Below are 22,586 nucleotides of genomic sequence, written 5' to 3' on the forward strand. Positions count from 1 at the left end.
GTTCAAACATGATAAACACTTGTACGATGGTTGCTCTCTTATCTCCATCTTTCTATTTATGGATGATATTGCCTTCTTATCTCTCTTGATGGATGGATAAGTTGGAACCTATAAACAGTGTCTGCAGGATGTAGAACAAGTGGACAGGATAGAAGCTAGGATGAATAAATGTCACCCCAGTCATGAAGCCAGCAAATATGAGAAGCCCAGAATTTACCTGGTCAAATAATAATAAGGTAAAAGAAATTAATTACTAATTTACTACATACTTAAGACAGTGAATTTTGTATTGATTCCTAGAAATTTTATACATTGACTAGCTGTATTATGCCTAGAAATAAAAAAAGTCATAACTGAAGGAGTTACAAATTCATCATCCTATACTGCACATGCGCTATTGTACAAGCTCATCCACACAAGATCTGTTATAACATTCTATTGGTAGCTGAAGAAAGTCATGAAGAGACACAGTATACAGCCTCACCTGAACTTCACTCTCAAGCCAAGAAAGAGTCAAGCCCTAGCTTGAAAAACTAAAAGTTCGCTTGCTCTACAGAGAACATTTATGCTTCTTTGATTATAATACTTGTGAGAAAAACAAGAAGCTTCCCCAGATAAAATAAGCTGGAGAGGAGAGGAGAGAAGAATGCATGGATTCCAAACTATCAAGTGTGTATTTGTTGATAAATGCAAATACAGGTAGAATAAGCAGATTAAGTAATATTTCAAACAGCAAACATTTGCAAAGCAACCAATAATTTCTATACATTGATGGAAAATATCTGTCCGTGCGTTTCCCAGAGAGGTACTATTAGGTTGTACATGAGAGAGTTCTGTCATGCCCATTAATCCTAGGGACATGTGACCTCTCAATGCTGGATGCACTTCCTTTTAGATATTATCTACTAGAAACAGATTGGTTTACCCCATTCACTGGTAGAGCCACTGTACTCACACTACCATGTTCCTGACTTCCTAAGTCAATCTTTTGAGATTCTTCAGTGTCTTCATTATATTGGCTAGCGACACAGACAGATCCTCCCACTGAGACCTACAGAGTACTCTGCGGCAGACTGACTCCGTTGTGAAGAATGCTATGAGGAACATCACCTTCCAAGACACGAACTATCTGAAAAACATAATTGCTGTCAGATCGGGTATTTCTACAACTAAATCCTCCCCAGAAAGCATCATGATGCCATCAGTTTGAACTTTGAAGGAAAAAAAACCGTCTGAAGGTCAATAACTTATGCAAGCAAGGACTGTACCCGTTCCATACGCGAGCGGCTTCTTGCTAACTTTTGAATACAAGAAGCTGCACATGCAACTACCCGTATCGTATCATTCACATTATATTTGTTCTGTAGGCGGGGATCAACAAGGGCATCTAGATTGCCATCTTCCATTGCTCGAGCAAGCAAGGGTCGGGCCTACAGAGTGATAAAAAACATAGACCACCTAGAATAAATTCTAACCCAAATTTGCATGAAGATTTAAGCAGTCAAAACAGTATACAAATAAGTTCCGATTTGAAGTACTAACCGAATAGACTAGACTACTTTCCGGAAATGATAGAGTTAGATCTAGAGGCCGGCGGCCAGTGATCAATTCAAGCAGCACGACACCGAAAGAGAAAACATCAGATTTATCTGTCAGTTCCCCACTTGACACATATTCTGGTTCCAAATACCTATCCAGGCAACAATAGGGACTGAGAGCTCCAGTTTAAAGGTACAAAAGGTATCTACAAAGTCAAAATGCACTGGAAAGAGATTTACCCAAAAGTCCCCTTAGGCCTTGTGTTGACACGAGGAGAACCTTCTGAAGCAAGTTTTGCAAGGCCAAAGTCTGCAATCTGTGACAACAGATTATATCAGATTTCAGCATATACTGTGAGGTTTAACATACCATGAACATAAGGTTACCTTTTTTTCGAAGTTGGAGTCTAGTAGAATATTTGAAGCTTTGATGTCTCTATGCATTATCTTCGGATAACCTGCAATTTAGAACAATGTCAAAATATATAATAAAAGAGTCTTAAAGTAAGAAGACAAAAGCAATATAGCATACCGTCTTCATGTAGATAAGCAAGTCCACGAGCTGCTCCAATTGCAATCTTCAATCTAGTTGGCCAGTTCATGCTAGGCTGACCTTCAGCTGCCATAAAATATAAACTTTATTGGAAATCATAGAGAATTATACTTCAAGTGACTTTACTAGCATGAAGCAATTTGACATTTACTGAAATACTCTTTCCTCGTACGTAAAAGGATACTAGCATTGATTCATCTTATCCTAGGATATGTAAGCCTTTTGTTTTCTTTTTTTAAAATGCATGACAGATTGAAGATTAAAATGGATCTACGCTATTTATTAAAAATGCTTAATACTAGCATTTTTTTGTTAGACATTATGTTAAAATTAAGAAAATTAAATTGTGGGCTCTTTTCTGCGTTTCTTTAGCATTACACATGCACAAATGAAGTGTTGAAGGTCTCACCCAACGCAGATGTTGGAACAGCTGGCTTCTAGTCAAAATCATAAGTGAATAATGGAAGAATTGTTACACATATGACTTACCATGTAGATGGTGCTCTAGTGTATTATGAGGAACAAACTCATAAACAAGCAATTGTTGGCTACCAACTATGCAGTAACCCAGCAATGAGACAAGGTTGCGGTGATGCACACAACTGATTATTTCCACTTCTGCTTGAAAGCCACATTCTCCCTCGCTCCCACGAACTTTTAGCTTCTTCACCGCTATATTTTTGTTTCCTGGAAGAATGCCTTTGTATACATATCCAAAACCCCCCTGTCCTAATAGATTGGTCTCTGAGAAGCTATCTGTAGCAACCTCTAACTCTTCATAGGTGAATTTTTTTGAGATATCAAGACTAATGCCTGGAGGAGGAGGAGGTAATTGCTGCTGTGATACCGGAAAAACAGAGCTTAAATCATCTCTACTGCGAAATATAGGTTGGGGAGGTGGAAGAGATTGCATGAATACGGAAGTTGGAGGAGGTAATGGCTGTTGTAATCCCGGAAAACCAGAGCTTAAATCATCCCCACTGCTAACTACAGGTTGGATAGGTCGAGGACACGGCATGAATACAGGAGGTGGAGGAGGTAATGGTTGTTGTGATGCCGGAAAACCAGACCTTGAATCATCTCCATTGTTAAATATATGTCGGGAAGGTGGAGGACATGGCATCAATACAGGAGGTGGAGGAGGTAATGGCTGTTGTGATGCTGGAAAACTAGAGTTTGAAGCGACTCCACTGTTAAGTACAGGTTGGGAAGTTGGAGGATGTGGCATGGACACACGAGGTGATGGTTGAGGTTCAAACGTATTGCCAAGATGAACTGGATGGGATGGAGGTGAGTTAATTTTGACATCATTATTCCCCCAAAGAGTGATTGTCTTAATGCCAGGAAAATAAGGCAGGTATTGAGGTGTTCGCCCATAAAGGTCATCTGCACAATGTCAAAGAGAAGAGTTAACTGAAATATGAATTGTAGCAATTTCCTAAACAGGGAAAAATAATGTTGCTCTATCCTTATTATTGAGTTGGAAGAATGTGCGAGATTCAAAACAATTAACTAAATATCTTATTACTTGAAGTTTTAAAGCTTTTGGCACTAAATATCTGATTACTTAAGTTTTAAAGCTTTTTCCCCCAAAAAATTATAGGAACACATTAGTGTCAATTGATATGTCAACAGAGGTTGGGAGGAGTCTCCGCACAGGAAGAAGAATATATTGTTGCTAATCTAAATGTCAGCTAATTTGGGATTGCAAGCGATGATATGTGTAAAGCAAAGAAATTTAGAAAATCCAACCTATGCCAAAGGATAGTTGATCTATTACTGATAAAGAAAGTTTATACTATATTTTGAGATATGTGTTATTATTCAATTTGTTATCCTGAATATATAACAATTTCAGGTTTCTAAATGATAGATTTAGATAATTAAGAGGTCAACGATTGTTATCAACCAATGTCAACTACTAATTTCTTTAGACCAGATCTCTTGTGGCTCAAGCAAGGGAGGTTTTTGTAACTAAGAGTGCTGGAAACTAAAGCTATGAAGTGTAAAATAGATTCTAGTAAAATAGGTTGTAAAGGTTGCACAAATAGAAAATTACTGTGTTATACTACACCAAAAGAAAAACACATAGCTTCATAGAATAAAAAATTAACCATAATATAGCTATATTTGCCATCAACTAAAAATAGTGAACTCTTCTAAACCCACTACGCATTGCAAATGAAAAATAATGAACTCTTCTAAACCCACTACTCATTGCATATGAAAGGTGCTCCTTAGAGATATGCAGATCCATATAATTTGCATTATAAATTTGTTCATCTAACTCATTTTAAAATAAATAAATATATAAAAATTGGTCTAACCAACTTAATTTTAAATAAATAAAATTGGTCTACCCAACAGAGTTTAAAATAAATAAATAAATTTAACCAAGTCAACTCAGCTTAAAATTAATAAATAAACTAACTTGCGCTGGTTATGTCAACAAGTGGTTGCCATGATTTATGGGTGAAAGATTTTATAAAATTGAGTAATTCAATTTATAAATGAAATAATTTTTTCCAAATGTGTTTTAAATTGATAAAGATTTTTAAAAATTTAAGTCTAAATTGTTTAATCTGTATAATTTGAGTGTCTAGATATATTTTAGGGTGCTGAATATATTTATACATTAAAAAAATATTTTAAATAACAAAAAAAATCATAATTATCAAATTAAGTGGTTCAACTTATAAATAAAATAAATCTTTTTCAAGTACATTTTAAATTGATAAAGATTTTTAAGAACTTAAGTTTAAATTGTTTAATCTGTATAATTTGAGTGTCCAAGTATATTTTAGAGTACTGAATATATTTATACATTCAAAAAAATATTTTAAAAAACATAATCTTATTTGAAATTATATTGAGAAATTTCGTAATTTTTTTTATTTCATCTATAATTTAAACTAAACTATACTTTAAATTTTTTTTAATGCATTTACATTTAACATAAACAAAAAAATCAAACAGCTGTAAAAAGGACTCATTGTTGCTCCATTAAATAGGGTTATATTTTAGTGGACTCAATGCATACTCAACTCCCTAGAGGCTTTCATACACATAACCATTTCTAATTTATATATTATTTAAACCATGATTTACCGTTTGTGAGCCGGATTCTCTGAAGCTGACTCCTCCCTTCATATATTTATATTTTGAAATAATAATGTAATATAACATTTGTTTAAGCTATCTGTCCTTTATAGTAATGAAATAATATTATAATATTATTTTTGTTTAGACCCCTCTTTCCCTATATCTTATTCTTTGGCATAATATTATATTGTAATATAACGTTTGTTTAAACTATCGGTCCTTTATAATAATGAAATAATATTATAATATTACTTTTGTTTAAACCCTTGCTTCCATATATCTTATTCTTTGGCATAATATTATAATATACTGTCTTTTAGTAAATATTACTTAGATTTAAAATATATATATATATATATAAAGAATATTATAATATTATTTTGTTTAAAATATCCGTCTTTACGCATAAAAATGTGCTTTACCATTATAACATATTTTCATATCTTTGTTTATTTTCATAATTTTGTTATATTATAATAATTATTTCAACACTAACCAAGCAAATGAGATGTTGTGGCATAGTTTGGTATCGTAATCCATATTTAGAAAGGAATTAAATCCGGTGAGATCTAGGTATGTGATAGAATAGGGGTATTAAAAGAGAATAGAGTAGGAGTATAAAAACAGGATATGTATCTGAGAATTCTGTTTCTTTTTCTTTTAAGGGAACTGTTTATGGACAAATGTTAAAAAAAAGTGATTATTTTAACAATTAACTTTGATTAGTTTTATAAGTGTTTTTTATTATTTTAACAATTAACTTTGATTAGTTTTATAAGTGTTTTTGATTATTTTAACAATTAACTTTGATTAGTTTTATAAGTGTTTTTTAGTTTAATGGCTTATGCATTATTTCCTTAATACCTGCCGTATATGCAAAATGTTATTATGTTCCTTTTTCATAATACAAAATTAAGGATGTCTTTTCCTTAGAAAATAATATTATAATACTCATTTAAATTTAGTTATATTTATATATATATATAATTATTTAAAATATATTTTGTAATATTTTTTATTATAAAAATAAAGGTTAATATTGTTAATATATTTATTATGTTTTTAGCATAGTATGAAAGAGATTGTAATGTCTTGTTTTGTTGAGTTAAGTAGCTCATTCTATAGCCTAATATGATGACGATGTGTAATTTTGTGTGTGCCTTCGTGCTCAACATGAATTGACGTAGAGATTGTAATGTGTTGTTTTGTTGAGTTAAGTAGCTCATTCTATAGCCTAATATGATGACGATGTGTAATTTTGTGTGTGCTTCCGAATATGATGACGATGTGTAATTTTGTGTGTGCTTCCGTGCTCAACGTGAGTTGACGTGTGTCCCTCTTAAAAAAAATGGTTGATACAACAAAAAAAAATCTAATATATGTGTTTGGTTTATTTAATTAAAAGTATTATAAAACATCAACTCACTCTCAGTGGCCATGCTAAAAAGAAGTGGTAAAAATATTTCACTCAGTCTAAACCATAAATAAAATATTTCAATATCCATATGAATTAACATAATCTTCTATCAACTTAATAGAGAAATAAGGTAGTTTAAAAAATAAAACTATATACAAATAATATAAATAGAAAACAAAAAAATTATGGTTAACATTTTAAGTAGTGTATATGCAAGTAAATTTTGAAGATATTGAATCTATTTTATACATTCACAAATGCAATTTAAACAATGAAAATTACAATTGGTTTATATATTATATTATAGATCTATCAAGCTTCCGAAGGGATTAAATCGGTTAGATGGATTCATACTATTTATATAAACATTTTGAGTCAACAAATTACATAAAAACAAATAAAAATAAAATGATTTTTTAAAAATAAATTTTTAAATAAAAATTAATAATTAAAATAAAATTGATATAAAATATCAATTTACTCCACTAAATTACATAAAAACAAAAACAAAAACAAATTAATTTAAAAAAGAAATTAAAAAATGATTAAAATAAAATTGAGATAAAATAATCAAATGTATGGTTTGAGGCTTTTGGGATTTAGGTTTTCACAAGTCATGATTTTTCTAATGATATTTTTGTGTAAGAAGGTCTATATTTAGGGTGATGTATTTACGATCTTTCTGCGGTAATAATTTACGATCTCTGCGGTCATAATTTACGATCTCTCTGCGGTAATAACTCGCGATCTCTTGCAGTAATAGAAAAACAATCCGGGGCACGTGTTATCGATCTCTCTGCGGTAATAATTCACGATCTCTCTATAGTAATAATTTAGGGTGATGTATTTACGATCTCTCTGCGGTAATAATTCACGGTCTCTCTACGGTAATAGAAAAACAATCTGGGGCACGTGCGTCTACGGTCCGGCTTGTTGATATCAGGTGTACACATTTCTTATATTTTTCTAATACATATATGCTCATATATTTTCAAGTATGAATAATTCACCACAATTACCAAAGATTACCAAAGGCAGACCTAACACAGTTATTCTATAGAGCCTCTATGAGTATATAGAGTCTTTAGAGAAACGTAGAGAAGAAAGTGAAGTCAAGCTACAAACAGAGTTAGCAGCCATGCTGAAAAATAAATTCACATCTCTTGAAGACAAGATCCAAAAAAAAATAAAAAATAAAATAGAACTATTGGAGAATAAGACAGAGGCAATGGAGACTAGGTTGCAGGTTATAGAAAAACAAAACCAAGATATAAACCAAACATCCAGCAAGTAGATGTTGATACTTTAGAGAGTTTAAAATGAAGGACATGATTAAAGAGCTAGAAGAAAAAGTTAATAGCCGCCTCACCCTAAATAGTGTGGCAGGTAAATTAGATATCAAACCAATTAAAGATGAAATGAAAAAATTGATAGAATTAGACCATGAGCATAACAAAAGGGCCTTGAACCTTATAATATTCGATTTGAAAGAGGAGGTAGACGAGGATACTTTAGCCATAGCCCAGACAGAATTACATAACAGATTACAAATTGAAACAATGTGTCTCACAGAAGCAACAAGGTTGGGGAAACTAACTGAGAATAAAGGAAGGCTGATCTGAATAAAGGTGAGCTCTACTGACCATAAGTATGACATACTTAGTAAAACCTCAAGTCTAAAAGGAACGAGAATATTTATAAATGAAGATCTCATTCCAGAAGATCAAGCAAAATTGAGAAAGGAGGTTCAAAAGGTAAAGGAAGCTAGGAAGGAAGGAAAATGGGCAATAATCAGAAATAGAAAATCTGTTCTTCGAGATAGAAACCAAAAAGATAATAATATATAGCAATTCAACATGCTCCGGATTCTTTCTTGGAACTGTCGAGGCTTTCCATGGAACAAAGGCCCCAAGCTAAGTTGGATCTCGAATGATGTTGATATTATTTTGATTGTTGAAACTTGGGAGCACGAAGAATCTAAGGTCCCTAACATAGATGGCTTTTCATTATGGTCTACTTGGAATAAGCGATCCTCCCATAGAGGCATTGGGGGTATAGCTTGTTACATTAAGAAGAGCATCTCTCCCCATGCTAGGATTTATAAAAATGACCCGTACAACCAATATAGATGGATAGAAATTACTGACATTTATGATAAAAAGACCTACATAGCAATCTGTTATTTCCCCCCATCAATTCTAACTTCTATAAGAAAAAGAATCTAGATAAAAATAGTCCTTACAATGATTTAGAGAATGATATTTCTAGCCTAAGGAATGAAGGCAATATCCTTTTAATGGGTGACTTTAATGCTTGAACTTCAAGCAACCAAGCTATTCTTCAAGCAATCATTCCAACCATAATCCTCTTTGGTTAGACGAAGTCCTTCCTTTGGCTAGTGGGTTCAAAAGGAGCTTTGAAGACCTCGAGGAGAATTTGTTTGGGTTGTAGATAGTCAAGATCTGTAGTGCTCAGGATCTCATAATTTGCAACGGTCTAAAGAAGTGGCCCAATTCTAGCCAGATGACCTGCATCCATGGGCTTGGTAGCAGCATGGTAGACTATGTTATCTCTGATCTCCCTCTATACAATGAAATAACAAATTTTAACATCTTAAACAACCACGAGCCTGACTCTGATCATAGGCCTTTACTTATAACTCTCAATTTTTTCATGCATAGAGATCCCATAGAAGATAATCCTTATAGCCAAAAGAAGTTAATCTTTGATAGAAATAAAAAAGATCTATTTCTAAATGAATTAAAAACTAATTTGCTTCCTTTATCTAGTATAGACAACATAGAAGATCTTTATCATAATTTTACTACAACCCTCTCATATTCTATTAACAAGTTCTCAATTGAAGTTTCAAGTAATAAAAGAAATAGCAAAACCAACCCATGGTATGACAAAGATTGTAAAAGTGTGAGGAGAGCAATTAAGGAAGCTGTTGATGAATCTCTTAAAATTGGCAAGATAAAAATATACAAACCCTAGCTAAAAGGAAAAAAACGCAGTATATTTGTAAAAGACAAGAGAATCTCTTACACCTCCCTAAGGTAGCTCCTAAGAAATTCTGGAGGCAGATTCTAACTAGGAAAACTAAAGATAATAATAAAATTTCTTTACACGATTTAAATTCCTATCTTAAAAAGCTTTATGAATCTCCAAATGTCATGGATAACTTTGAAACGCTGCTCACAACGAAAGAATTTTTCTCATTAGACGACATTGATTTTGGGGTTAATCGCTTGGCTGATGGGAAAGCTAAGGACATTGAAGGTTACCAGGCGGAAATCTTAAAAATTGGAGGTCATGTGCTCACCCCCCACATTCACAAGCTTTTCAATCAAGCGGTCAAGCAAGGGTTCCCTAAACCATGGACTCAAAGCCTCATTATCCCTATTTTTAAAAGTGGGGATACAAATAACCCCTCTAATTATCGGACAATTATGATCAGCCCTCTCCTAGCCAAGTTATATGATATTATTTTGGAAAGGAAGTTGAGCATATGGCTTGAAAGTGAAGGTAAGCGGGCTAAAGGCCAAGCGGGTTTTAGAAAGTAGTACTCAATAACAGACCACCTCGTTATGCTTAGGATCATTGTGGATGAATGTCACAATGATAAATCCAATCTCTTTTGTTTCTTTGTGGACTTTATAAAGGCTTTCGATACAGTTCCTAGAAACAACCTTTGGAACAGATTAGAAGAGCTAAAGGTTCCTTTTGAGTTGAGAGCTATCGCTATAAGGTTATACGAGAATGTAATTGCCAAGTTAAAAAGCAATGAGGGTTGGTCGAAAGATATTAAGTGTAATATCAGGTTAAACAAGGTTGCCCCCTCTCCCCTACCCTATTTGGCATTTACATCGACAAGCTAGAAGGTTGTTTAGAGGAAGTAGGATGTGTTGGCACGATCTTAGCTGGGATAGTCATCATCCTTCTTCTCTACACTGACGATATTGTTCTTCTTGCAAGGTACCAATCTGATCTTGATAAGAAACTTAGACTTCTTAAGGATTTCTACTCTACCATGGGTATGATTGTTAACACTGACAAAACAAAAGTTATGATTATCAAATCCAAGAAGAACACTTACGCTAATTTTATGTATGACAATAGTAACCTAGAGGAAGTGTCTTCCTACAAGTACCTAGGAATTGATATTCATCACAAGCTCAACTGGAACTATAGCATTGAGAAAAGGATTAATGGGGGATGGAAAGCTTATTGTGGTCTTGAAAATAATTGTAAACGACAAACCTCGTAATGTGGGATAGAAAGAAGTTCCTCTTTGAAACTTTAGTCACTCTGATTACGTTATATGGATGTGAGGTTTGGGGTTGTGGCATCTCTAGAGAATCCTGGAGAAAGATTGAGTAAATCTAGAAGTGTTTTATAACGTATAACCTCAAAATTAAAAGCAACACACCCTATCCTATTCTTCTTATAGAAGTGGGCCTTTCCCCTATCGAGAGCCTATCTATGACTAGGCTTCTATTGTACAAGCACAAACTCAATAACATAGGAGACCATAGACTTCCTAAGCTAGTTTTAAATTCCAGCCAAAACCACCTAAGGCTCAAACGAGGTTGGTATAAAGACACCAAGGCCTGGTTAAACTATTGGGAGATCAACGAGAATGTTGCATTGCAAAACATTAATAACATTAAAAATATTGTTACTTCTAAGTTCAAAGAAAAAATGTGGTGTGAGAAAGATTTAGCAGCTAAAAGAAAATTAAGATATTATAAGGAGGTCATCAACCCCACCCTAGAAGATCAAAAGTATCTCTCTGTTTTAGCTAGCTCAAAGAAGAAAATTAATATAGCCAAGATTAGAACGAACTCTCATGAGCTCCATAGTGAAATGGGTCTTTGGGCAGTTCCTAAAACACCATGGATGGAAAGGTTCTGCCACCACTGTGAGAATACGAACATCGAGGAAGAAAATCACTTCCTCTTAGAGTGTCCCGCGTACAACCACATTAGATCTCAGTTTCAAAATCTTTGTTGCAATACTGACCTTCCTAGCCTTTTACGATGTCAACATTACAATGAGCATGAGAGGTTTCTCTCCAAGCTTTTTGAGCATAGGAATAAAATCTTAAATCAAACTAAATAATTCGTTTCTTTAGGTCCGATAGACCAAAATTTAGTCTTAGTAGACGTTAACCATCATCATCATCATCATCATCATCATATATATATATATATATATATATATATATATATATATATATATATATATACTTATTTAGAGTTATCTATCTTACCTCTAGGAAAGGGATAGTCACTTGAGGTGCAAACGTCTTTTCTAGTGAAAAAAGATTAAAGTAATTTGTTTTTGTAATACATGTGAATTTTTAAAGTAAAAGAAATGAATTATTTATTAATTTTGTTTTCTATTTATGCACTCATAATTTACTTAAATGGCAAGTCCAAACACTTATTTCATGTTAAATTTAATTTCACATCCAACGAGCATCCACAATGCACATTTTTAAGTGGAACCACACTAAGTAAAATTGAAAATACATGAAAATAACATCTTTGAAACATGTTTTCATGTATTTTCAATTTTTTTGCTTTGGATCCCCTTAAAGGTGTGCAAAGTGGGAGCCTGCACTTGACATTTGCGTAAACCTATAAGAAAATCTATTGAAAATATGATAAAAACAATAGTTTTATTCATTTTTCTTCCAAAAATGTTTACCTCTAAGGATGAGATCATCATCTTGAATCTTATTGGTTCTTCTAAAATTGATTTTGTTAGTACATTTCTAACTTGAATCTTATTGGTTCTTCTAAAATTGATTTTGTTAGTACATTTCTTGTTTTGAGGTCCATTTTTAATCTCAAAATTCTACTCATGATCAAGACCATAAACTTCTAACACCAAAACCTCTATCATCCAAGATATGCCACCATGATGAGGAAACCAATCATTACAATCCACCACAAAAGCAACAAGTGCAACCACCATCGAACCCAAAGGTTTCGAGATTCTCCCCAAACCTACTACCAATGTCCCAATCTCTAAAAGTTGAAACCAACGTAGATCCATTTTAACTCTTGGATCTATCAAACGCTAAGAGGATCAAATGTCTCAAGGTACAAACCTCATTTTTAAATGCAAAATTTGAAAAAAGATTTGTACCTTAAAAGATTTTATCCCTTTAAACACTTAATAGATCCAAAATCACTGTAACTAATTTCATCATTAGTAATTAATAATTATAATTATTAATGTTATTATTTTATTTTTATTTTTATTTTTATTTGTAAATAATTGTATGAAATCAAAATATACCTTGAGACATGTCGTACATACCAAACTGAAAAACACTTGTGGAAACCACCATTATGCAAAACACCCAACCTAAAAAAACATGTAATCAAAACTGTATACAATTTTTTTCATCTGATACCGCGGGTAATAATGTAGATCCACATCAATAGTTGAAATGAGTTTGTTTGCATGGTCTGGATGCAAGCCTTTCGAAAACCATCCTTTTTCATACTGAAAATATTATTCCCTCCGCTAAAAAGTCAGCCAATACTAAAAATAAGCGACATGTCAAACACTCTATTTGAAAATAAATAAATAAAAGATTTGGTGAAACATTTGTGGAGGCTGCCACTCCATAGGTCATGTAATTGAGCAAGCTGAACAAAATTTAGGGCGGACTACACTTATAATATTCTTGTTATAATGCTATCTGATGCTTCCATATTTTCATTACTGATTTGAAAATGACCAAAATCAAATCATGCATAAGGTTACAGAGTAACATACCTTCGCGAGGGTTAGGTGGGTTCGGAAGGTACCGTCCAGAACTCCTCCATGCTACGAGGACGCAGGCCAACGCAACTTCAGCCACACCGACCACCACAATCTCAATAATCATAATACTGCTGTTGCTGAGTCCTGTGTGAGATGCCAAAGCTGGAGATCCAGATGAGCGAGGTGGAGAGGACAACTGCATGGTGGGTGGTGGTGCTGTAGACAAAGTAGATATACAGATTAATCTCTACACTCGTCTGTGTGCTCCTTCACTCCTGATCTGGTCACAGGCTCCATGGTCAATGCCTTGTAGATTTCACACAACTGTACATATACACAGTGTATATACAGCCTTGGACAGTCCCCACCCTTCAACCCTTCTGCCTGCGTCGAATGTCTGCTTTATGTCGATGGTCTGTATTTATAGAATTTTCAGTACAAAACAAAAATTCTAATTGAAGTTTCTGCATCATCACCTGGGAGTCAATAACGAATGAACTTTCTGCATTAAATCATTAGATCGGTGTAGAGAAGGGCCACTACTTGCTAAAGATGTAGTAAATAGAAAATGATTTTGAAGAAGTGTAGTTATGCCCAGTTGCCATGCAAGTGGAGGAGTAATAATCAATTTTGGAATGATGAGACCCAGGAAGGAGCAAGGTACGAAACTTCACGTTAATTAGGAAAAAGTTATGAATTTACGTGCATTTTCCAGACGTCTACCTCATAAGAAAAGAAATCGTGTGAATAGATTTTGATGGTGTCTGAGTTACGTTATCTTAAATTCCAGGTTTCTTCTCTCCTCTAGGTGATGCATTTTTCCCATTCTATGAAGGGAAAGCTGTGAATAGATTTTGATGGTGTCTGAATTACGTTATCTTAAATTCCAGGTTTCTTCTCACTTCTAGGTAGATGCATTTTTCCCATCCTATGAAAGGATCTAGGTTTCTTCTCTCCTCTAGGTAGACGCATTTTTCCATTCTAGGAAAGGAAAGCGGTTAGTTATTGAATAATTTTATTTTTTAATTTTGAATAATTTCTCATTAATTTTATTTTTTAATTTTGAATAATTTCTCATTAATTTTATTTTTTAATTTTGAATAATTTCTCATTAATTTTATTTTTTAATTTTGAATAATTTCTAATTACTTTAAAATTGATTAATTATACAAATATGATTTATGGTATTTTGGTTTTTACATTTTAGAAATTATATGGTGACTTATAACTATATATTTAATACCCCTCAACAAATTAGATTTGTCATCATTAATCACATAGTTTAAATGATTAATTAAAATAATGGAGGATGTAAAAGATTTTTACTTAGAGAAAATCAACTTATAACCCAGAAGCATTAATGGTAAGGTGTGCCCTCTTATAACAATTCATCATTCTTAACTCATGTCATTTATTGGTTTTTTGTAGGACCTTTGGAGAACAAAAGATTAACAATGTTATAAGAAGAAGCCAAAATGATTACGATGATGTTTCTATTAAGGAATTTAGACTTCTCTGATCCATAACATTGTATAGAAATCTTCGGCAAAATCACATAACCAATATTTCGTCGACGCGTTTCGAACCAACCAGTGTGGTTCATCGTCAGGACAAGATGAAGAACTGATCTGGCGTAGCGAGAATAAATAGAGTGTGCAGAGATTCCAACAGCTAAATCCTAACGGCTAATTTTGACCAGGTCAAACCACTAAATTAGTTAGTTAATATTTCTCGAAGAAAGTAAAATAAGGTAAATTAAGGAAATTCAATTGTTAATTTAAGGAAAAGAATAATATTAATATTATCCCAAATATTAAGAAAAATTGATATTTTAATAATAATGGTCATATTATATAATAAATAATCTATAATCCCTTATTCTTCCAATATAACCTACGAGTAAAGATAACCCATTACTAAAATTATTAGAATTTATTCATCATAGGTAATTTATTGATAATTATTTAATGGTAAATTAGATCATGTTTTTTAGAATAAATCATAAATAATGTTTAAAATCCTTGGTCAATAATCAAAAACAATATAAGATTATTAAATCATCTATATCTACTAATAGTTAATATTTCTAGAAATTAGTTACAATAGGTAAACCCTAATCTAGGGTTATTAATATTAAAAATAATAATAATCCTAATATTAATATTAATATTAATAATAATAATATTAATATTATCCTAAATATTAAGAAAATTAATATTATAATAATAATGGTCATACTATATAATAATTAAACTATAATCTATTATTATTCAAATATAACTTATAAGTAAAGATTATATTTGATGTTTCTGTCAAGTTCTAGAATTGTCTTAGTTTTTACCCACAAAACTCCACTGTATCCTTTGTTTTATAATTTAAAAGACCTTCATGCATGCATTTTCTAGTTCTCACTGTTGCATTTATGATAATCTAGGTAGGAAGTTTGCTTATCTTTAAAAAGGTTCATTAGATTAATCTTTTAATGAATAATGCTTATAGTAATGCTATCCTAAGTCTTTTTATCCTTCTATCTATTATTAACATTATTATGAAGTGCATATGGTACAACAAGAGACAACTATTTGACCTCAAGATTCCTGCATTGGGTTAAAGGATTCCTGCACTAGCATAAGGGCTGTTAGTTATCAGATGAGTTGTCAAATATCTTCGTGGATTTTGAGGAGAATATGGTGCACTCTTTACACCTAGTCTTTAGCAAGAAACTCTAATATCACAACTTCTCTCGAAATGAAACCAGTTTGAGGATTTTTCTTGAGAAGCAGATCTTGACATTCAAAGGAAGTTGATTTGAAGACCTATTGATAGAAGTCATTGTCAACTGTTTCTATTTTGTTTTTGTAAAGGATGGCTCGCTATGGCCATGGATTCTTTGTAAAAAGTCTATATAAGTCAATTTATATGAAGCATCAAGTTAGCAATACTATTGTCATTTTCATACTGTTAAAGTTAAGTCAAGTATCGCCAAATCTCTCTTGAGTTGGACCACTAAGTATCAGATGTACTGAATTGATATTTTTATTTATACAGAAGTTTCAATGCCAGGTTTAAATCTCGTGTGTATTTGATTTTGTTCATGTATTTCATTATCTTGGAGTTACTTATTTTTCTTACAAGGAAACAAGTTGGTTGGCCAGGGCCCAACCAACCTAGCTCATTATCTTTTGATTAAATAACATTGTGTGATTGGATTTGCTTTATATGGTTGTGGCATGTGTGAGATTTGGTTTTCATTATTTCCATAAGCTTGCACAAGAGATTTAAAGGCTCTGTTTATGATGTGTTTGATTTAAGAAAGAAATAACCCAGATCTCAAAGCAATCGTTGTGTATTTTTGAAGGCTTGTGGTATCGTTTTCTTTATTTTGAGTTGTTGAGCTCAACATCTTGTTGCTTTGAGATTATTTGAAAATGTTTTGAAATGACTCGATGCTAGATTTAGGCCTCTTCTTTGTGATGACCGTATTTACATTTGAAATATTGTGAAATCTAGGTTTGATGTTAGAACTCTATTTAAGACCTCATCCAACACTCATATATCCTGTTTTAAAGCAAACCCTTGAATGGTTTTCCAAAACCCTATAAGTTTCAATGAATCACTTTAATATAATGGACTATTAACCTTGAAGGTCTTTGATACTAGGTTTTATTTATCAAATTGCATATCAAAAGTGGTCCTTTTGAGGTTTCTGTGTTGTTTTGAGTGAAAGCAATATAATGATGTTGAAAGAATATAAAACACAGTGATTTCGAAAGTCTTTAACCTGAAGGATTTGCAATGCCAGGGTTTAGTGTGAGAACAAGACCCTAATGTATCTTCTAATTGAAAGAGACATATGTCCATTCGTTGATTTTCTTTTGGGCATGAGACAAAACCAAGCCACAGGTGAATACTTTAGAGATATAAGTTACAGTGGAAATGAATGTGATTATCTAGTCTTTTCATGATGACTAAACAATAAAAGAAAAACATAGTATCTTGATTGTTACATGAGTAAGACAAGTTTTCTTCACTGCTTTATGAGTTGGTGTGGGGAAGAAGCTTATTAAAGGAGTGAGTTTGTTACTTTGTGTTATCTTTTCTTTTGGACTTGGCTTCTTTTTATTGCATGCAAGTTGAAAGCTCTTCTTCATTGATCTTTACTAAAAGCATAGATTGATTCTAGGATTTAGAACATTTTCTGATTGGTTCAAGAAAGGCAAGTTTCCTTGATTGTGCATGTATTATGATTGACCTAACACACCAATAAGGTTATAATTCAAGTGCACAATGTTAAAAAGAGAGTGGTGAGGAATTTTATAGAATGAAATTGCAAATGGTACAAGAACAAGATTGATTGAATATTTTTACAGTGCATGAATGATTTGATTACATGTGTGATTTCAATATATGTTTTCCAAAGTTATTGATTGAAGCTTGTGTTTAGTTTGACTATTTTGTTTTGCTCATAATCTCAGTCTGTTTGAGGTGTTTGTGATCAAGGTGGCTAGTAACCAGAGTGATCTAGGTGTTGCCATAACAACTAGTGCAAGAACATGAAATTAGGGTTCTTTTTCATCTTCTTTTCAGAACTTAGGAAGATTGAATATTTAGTTGGAGATAGAGTTTGGTTTTGCTAGGTTTTCCAATCCTTCTTGGCATTGACTATGTTGTGCCTCGAAGTATTCGACCTCTTGGTTTGACAAGTAAGTGTTGAGGGCAATCTTGACAACCAACATTTTGGCATCGTTACCGAGGAGGTGCTTGGAGAAGTTCTGGTAAATTCTGATTAAAATTATTTCACCAATAGAGGTGAGTTTTGCATTGTTTTTGTTAAGCAGGTGTGTGCTTCTGTTGCTGAGTGTTTAAGGAGGGGTAAACTTTTTTATTGTTGCAGGAACATTTTTTGAGATAGCTAAATTTGGATTTGAATTTTTTCCAGCAAGTGTTTTTTTTACAGTCTGAATTTTCTGATTTGATTTTTCTTTTTTTAAACATGAAAGACTAGGAGGCGTAGGGGCCCGAAGCCCAAGAAGGGCACATGAAATATTGATAAATTGGAAATATTTTCTTACAGTGGGCCTTCTGTCGTAGGTAAAAACTCCAAGCAAACACAAAACAACTAGGTTGGTACTTTACACCTAGATTTTGGAGACAATAGTTCAGGGGTATCACAACCACTAGTGGGGAAGAAGAAGACTATTGGGACTAAATGATCACATTTGAAACACAGTCAATCTTCACAATCCATGGGAGGCAACTTTCTTGGAAGAAAGAAGATGAAAAATGACAAGGATGTTAATGGTGAAGGGGTTGGTGAAAATCAACCACTAGAAGAACAATCCACCTTTGGATTTCCAATTGTGTACCATGATACAATTGTTCAAATGAAAAATATTATGCCTTTAGATCTTTTGCATTTCCATGGTAAGGTACACGAGGATCTCGATTCTTTTCTTTTTGAATTTGACATAATTTGTAGGAGTTATGACTATTCATTAGATTCCCAGATGTTAAAACTTTGTCCTGCAACCCATAAAGGCCCAATTTTACACTGGTTTATGGGGTTGGGAGGAAATACTATCACTTGTTGGGATCAAATGAAGAGGAATTTTATGAAAAAATATCAAGAATATTATAAGACACGTGAAATGAAAGATGAAATCTTTACTATCACACAAAATGATGATGAAAATTTGGAGGACTATCTTGAAATATTTATGTATATCCTTCAAAGGTCCAAACAAAAATTTGATTTGAGCATTATTAGAACCTTATTTTTGCGAGGAATTTTGGATGACTCTAGGAATAATTTGAATTTTCCAGGATAGGGAGACATCTCTCAACCTTCCTTTGACCAAATTTGTGACTTGTTCAGGAAGTTTTCACGTAATCAATCCATATATGGTAAGGGAATTAGATGCAATTCTAGAAATAATAAATTTGGTCTACAGATGCTATGATTATTGGTTTGGAAAATAAAATAGATAATATGAAAACTGAAATCATGAATACTGTTAGTAAGCAAATAAATTCTTTAAAATTTCAGCAAAAACTAGCAGAAGAACAATCTTCGTTATCCATTTATTGTCCAAAATATAGAAAAAAACATCTTTCACGTGAATGTCCTACAAATGTCAAGGTTGTTAATAGCTGTGTGATATGTGCAGGTAAAAATTCTACAGATGAATGCCCATCTATACTTGGGTTGAAAGCAACATTTGAAGAGGAACATTCAGTACCTGAGCCACTACATGCCATGGGAGCTCGAAAATCATGGCCACAGGTAAGTACATGTATGACTACTGAACCTGCACCATATTATCCTAATTTTCATAATTCATCATAATATTCTTTTCAAAATATGAATTATCCTCAACCTTGGCAACATGGGTACCATCCACAGTTTGGATAGTCTCCTCCTCCTTGGAAACAAGGATGGAGAGGACCACCACACTCTCATTTCTCTTATCCCATGCCTACCCAGACATATCCTACATAATATGCACCTTACCCTATGACACAACCTACATTACTAGTTGCTTTTCCTCAATAGACACAACCTTTACCACCACCACCACCATTTCCACCACCTCAGTTTCTAGCACAACCTGTGCCCAACCCAAATAATAAAGCAGTACAAATGATTCATTCTATTGGACCGCTCCCTTTCCCCACTTATCAGACCATGCCAGTTGGGGTCAAATGACCTCCAACTAAGATTAGGAAAGGTGATACAACTAGAAAAACAAAACCAAAAACAAAAACATAGAAAACCTGTAGTAATCATTGAGGAAAACGTTGAGGAGGAAACTCATAATATTTCAAACAATGATGCTGCTTCACAGCCTATTCCCATACACTCAAAGTCCTTACCCTCTTCGTCAAACCAACCACTTGTTGGCTCGAAAGAGTCATCAGGGGGAAGACCTTGGGTTCAGGCATAGGAGGCCAACAATAGTCCGTTGTAGTCTAGGACAACGCCAACATTTTCACTACCCCAAAGGGCAAGGAGTCTCACCCGAGGCATGCTACAACCAAAAGGGAGAAGGGTTCAACATGGAGTCAATAAAGTATTAACCGGGTTGCATTCGATCACATGCATGGACACATTACATATAACATAGAGACAACAACATACTCGTGATAATATAAGGACTACTGATTACATGCAATTGATAAGACATTAAAAAATTTAAAGATTCATCATACACAAGGCCCAGATACATCACAAGTCGCAACCGCTCTTAGTCGTTCTTTATATTAATCTTAATAACAAACATTACAATATAACTCGGCTTCCACTGCAAACAACTACATGAAATACCTAGCTCAATTCCATAGGTTCGACTCATCTTCAGGGACCAAGTCTTCTAGGGTCCTGTAACCTTCCCTCTGTCTGCCGCAACTGGGGATCCTTTCACCTCCTCTCACAGCCCTGCTGCTTCTCTCCTTAACCTCGCTAAATCTATCCCCACTCCTTTCCTGGTCTTCTCCTTTTATATCCTTCTCTGTTACCTAGACTACTAGTTCTTACTCGGTTGTTCTTCCCCTCGACTGCTTCTGCACCTTCCCACCCCCTCGGCTGCCTTTGCCTTCTGCTGCCACCTTGCCGCAACTTTTGTGCAACTGCTTGTTCTGCCAACCAACCGTTGCTTCCACCCATTTCCTTCTCATCCCTTGGTTAGCCAAATTGGTCAAAACCCTTTTCAAAATTTAACCGAAGGCCCCAACAGGCCCCAACCACAATTCCTTGACTCATCCCCGAATCAAGTCATTTCAGCCTATGTCAGTCCTGGTGATCTTGTGGGTGGCGACTGCGCTATTACCTGCGTTGGTTCTGTTGTCTGCTGTGTGGGTGCTTCTTCTGCTTCGATCATTTCTTGTGAAGTGGCATCCGTTTCTGTTGCACCTTCTCGCCCTTGAGGTTCCCCCGTTCCAAACGAAGGCTCCAACTCCGGGACAGAGGTTGTGGTCTGCTACCTGAACATTGTATAATTTTGAACGGCAATGTCCCACCGTCCAAGAATTGCATCGACGACCTGAGTAAACACTTCAGCCGAGTGCGACGTTAGTTCGGTTGGCCACTAGCTTTGCAGGTCGCTCCATTGCTGCCCGCTGGAGTCACACACCTCCTTCAGAAGTAACACCTGCATTCAAACTGGTGGTTGCAGATCCCTGATTATATTTTTCGTCCTCGTAGACTCCTCCTCAATACTATCAACCTGAGCCTGAAGGGTGTCAATTTGATCGTTGATCTGCTGCAGCTGGGTGGGGTTTGTACAATCTTTCGTGCTGGAAAACAAGGTCTGTATTTGCTCTCTGAGGGGGTAAACCAAGTGGTTCTTCAGTGCCAGACTACTAGACCAGTCATGGACCTTGTTCATCAGGGCTTATCCATCGGCAAGGGCATCGGCTAAAGGTTTCTTCTTTGCTTCTAGTTCCGTGACCTTTCCCTCGACCGTCCTTGCGTAAATTGCCATTGGATCCGGTAGTGCAGATCTCACCGTCTCCAATTTCCTCTTCATCTCGGCATAAGTAGCTGTCAGGCGTGAATATGCCTCCTGGATGTGGTCGCAACAACTGACCAGCGTGCAGGTAGCCATGTCTGTCGGTCCTTCGGTATCTGCCTTGATGATGGTCGGCCATAGTGATCTAAACCGTTGTGTGACTTGGTCGACCTGGGCCTGCAATCCAGCATTTGCTTGCCACAGGTGATCATGATCTTCTGTCACCACCTGCAACTGCTTTGTTTGTTGTTCATGTTCCAGGGCCAGGTCCTCATGTATCCTTTCGGCCCTCTGTGCTGCCTACTGGATAAATGAAAACAATTGCGCTGACGACCAGTGCTGGAGCGTATCAGCCTGCATTGTGCTAGGGCCTGGGAACTGTTGTTGTAGGGGTAGGCTGCTAGAGATGGATTTGTTGGAATGTAAGGTGCGTGAATGGGCTTTCGATGATGGCGAGGTGAACTGTGGAGTGGGTGGAATGATGTTGGGAATCGGGCGGACTGTGAGACTTATAGGGGAAGGTGGCAAGTATGGCTCAACCCTTTCCCCCTGCAGATTAGCATCTAAGTTTCCCCCTTCTTGATCCAGGTGGATGTTGGTGGCCACCCACCTACCCCATTTGGACCCCCACAACTTTCTCTTTCAGCTTTTTCAGTTTCCTAAATTGTAGCACAGTTTACTAT

General features: G+C 34.6%; 1 pseudogene; it reads right to left on the reverse strand.

Moving 5' to 3' along the window:
- Nucleotides 1–898: 898 nt before the first annotated feature.
- On the reverse strand, nucleotides 899–21,059 carry LOC149258736 (proline-rich receptor-like protein kinase PERK15; annotated as a pseudogene).
- Nucleotides 21,060–22,586: the final 1,527 nt, after the last annotated feature.

This window comes from Pinus tabuliformis, chromosome 6, assembly GCF_031772625.1.
Source record: "Pinus tabuliformis cultivar Carrire ecotype Pingquan chromosome 6, CPIR1, whole genome shotgun sequence".
In the NCBI taxonomy this organism is placed as follows: domain Eukaryota; kingdom Viridiplantae; phylum Streptophyta; class Pinopsida; order Pinales; family Pinaceae; genus Pinus; species Pinus tabuliformis.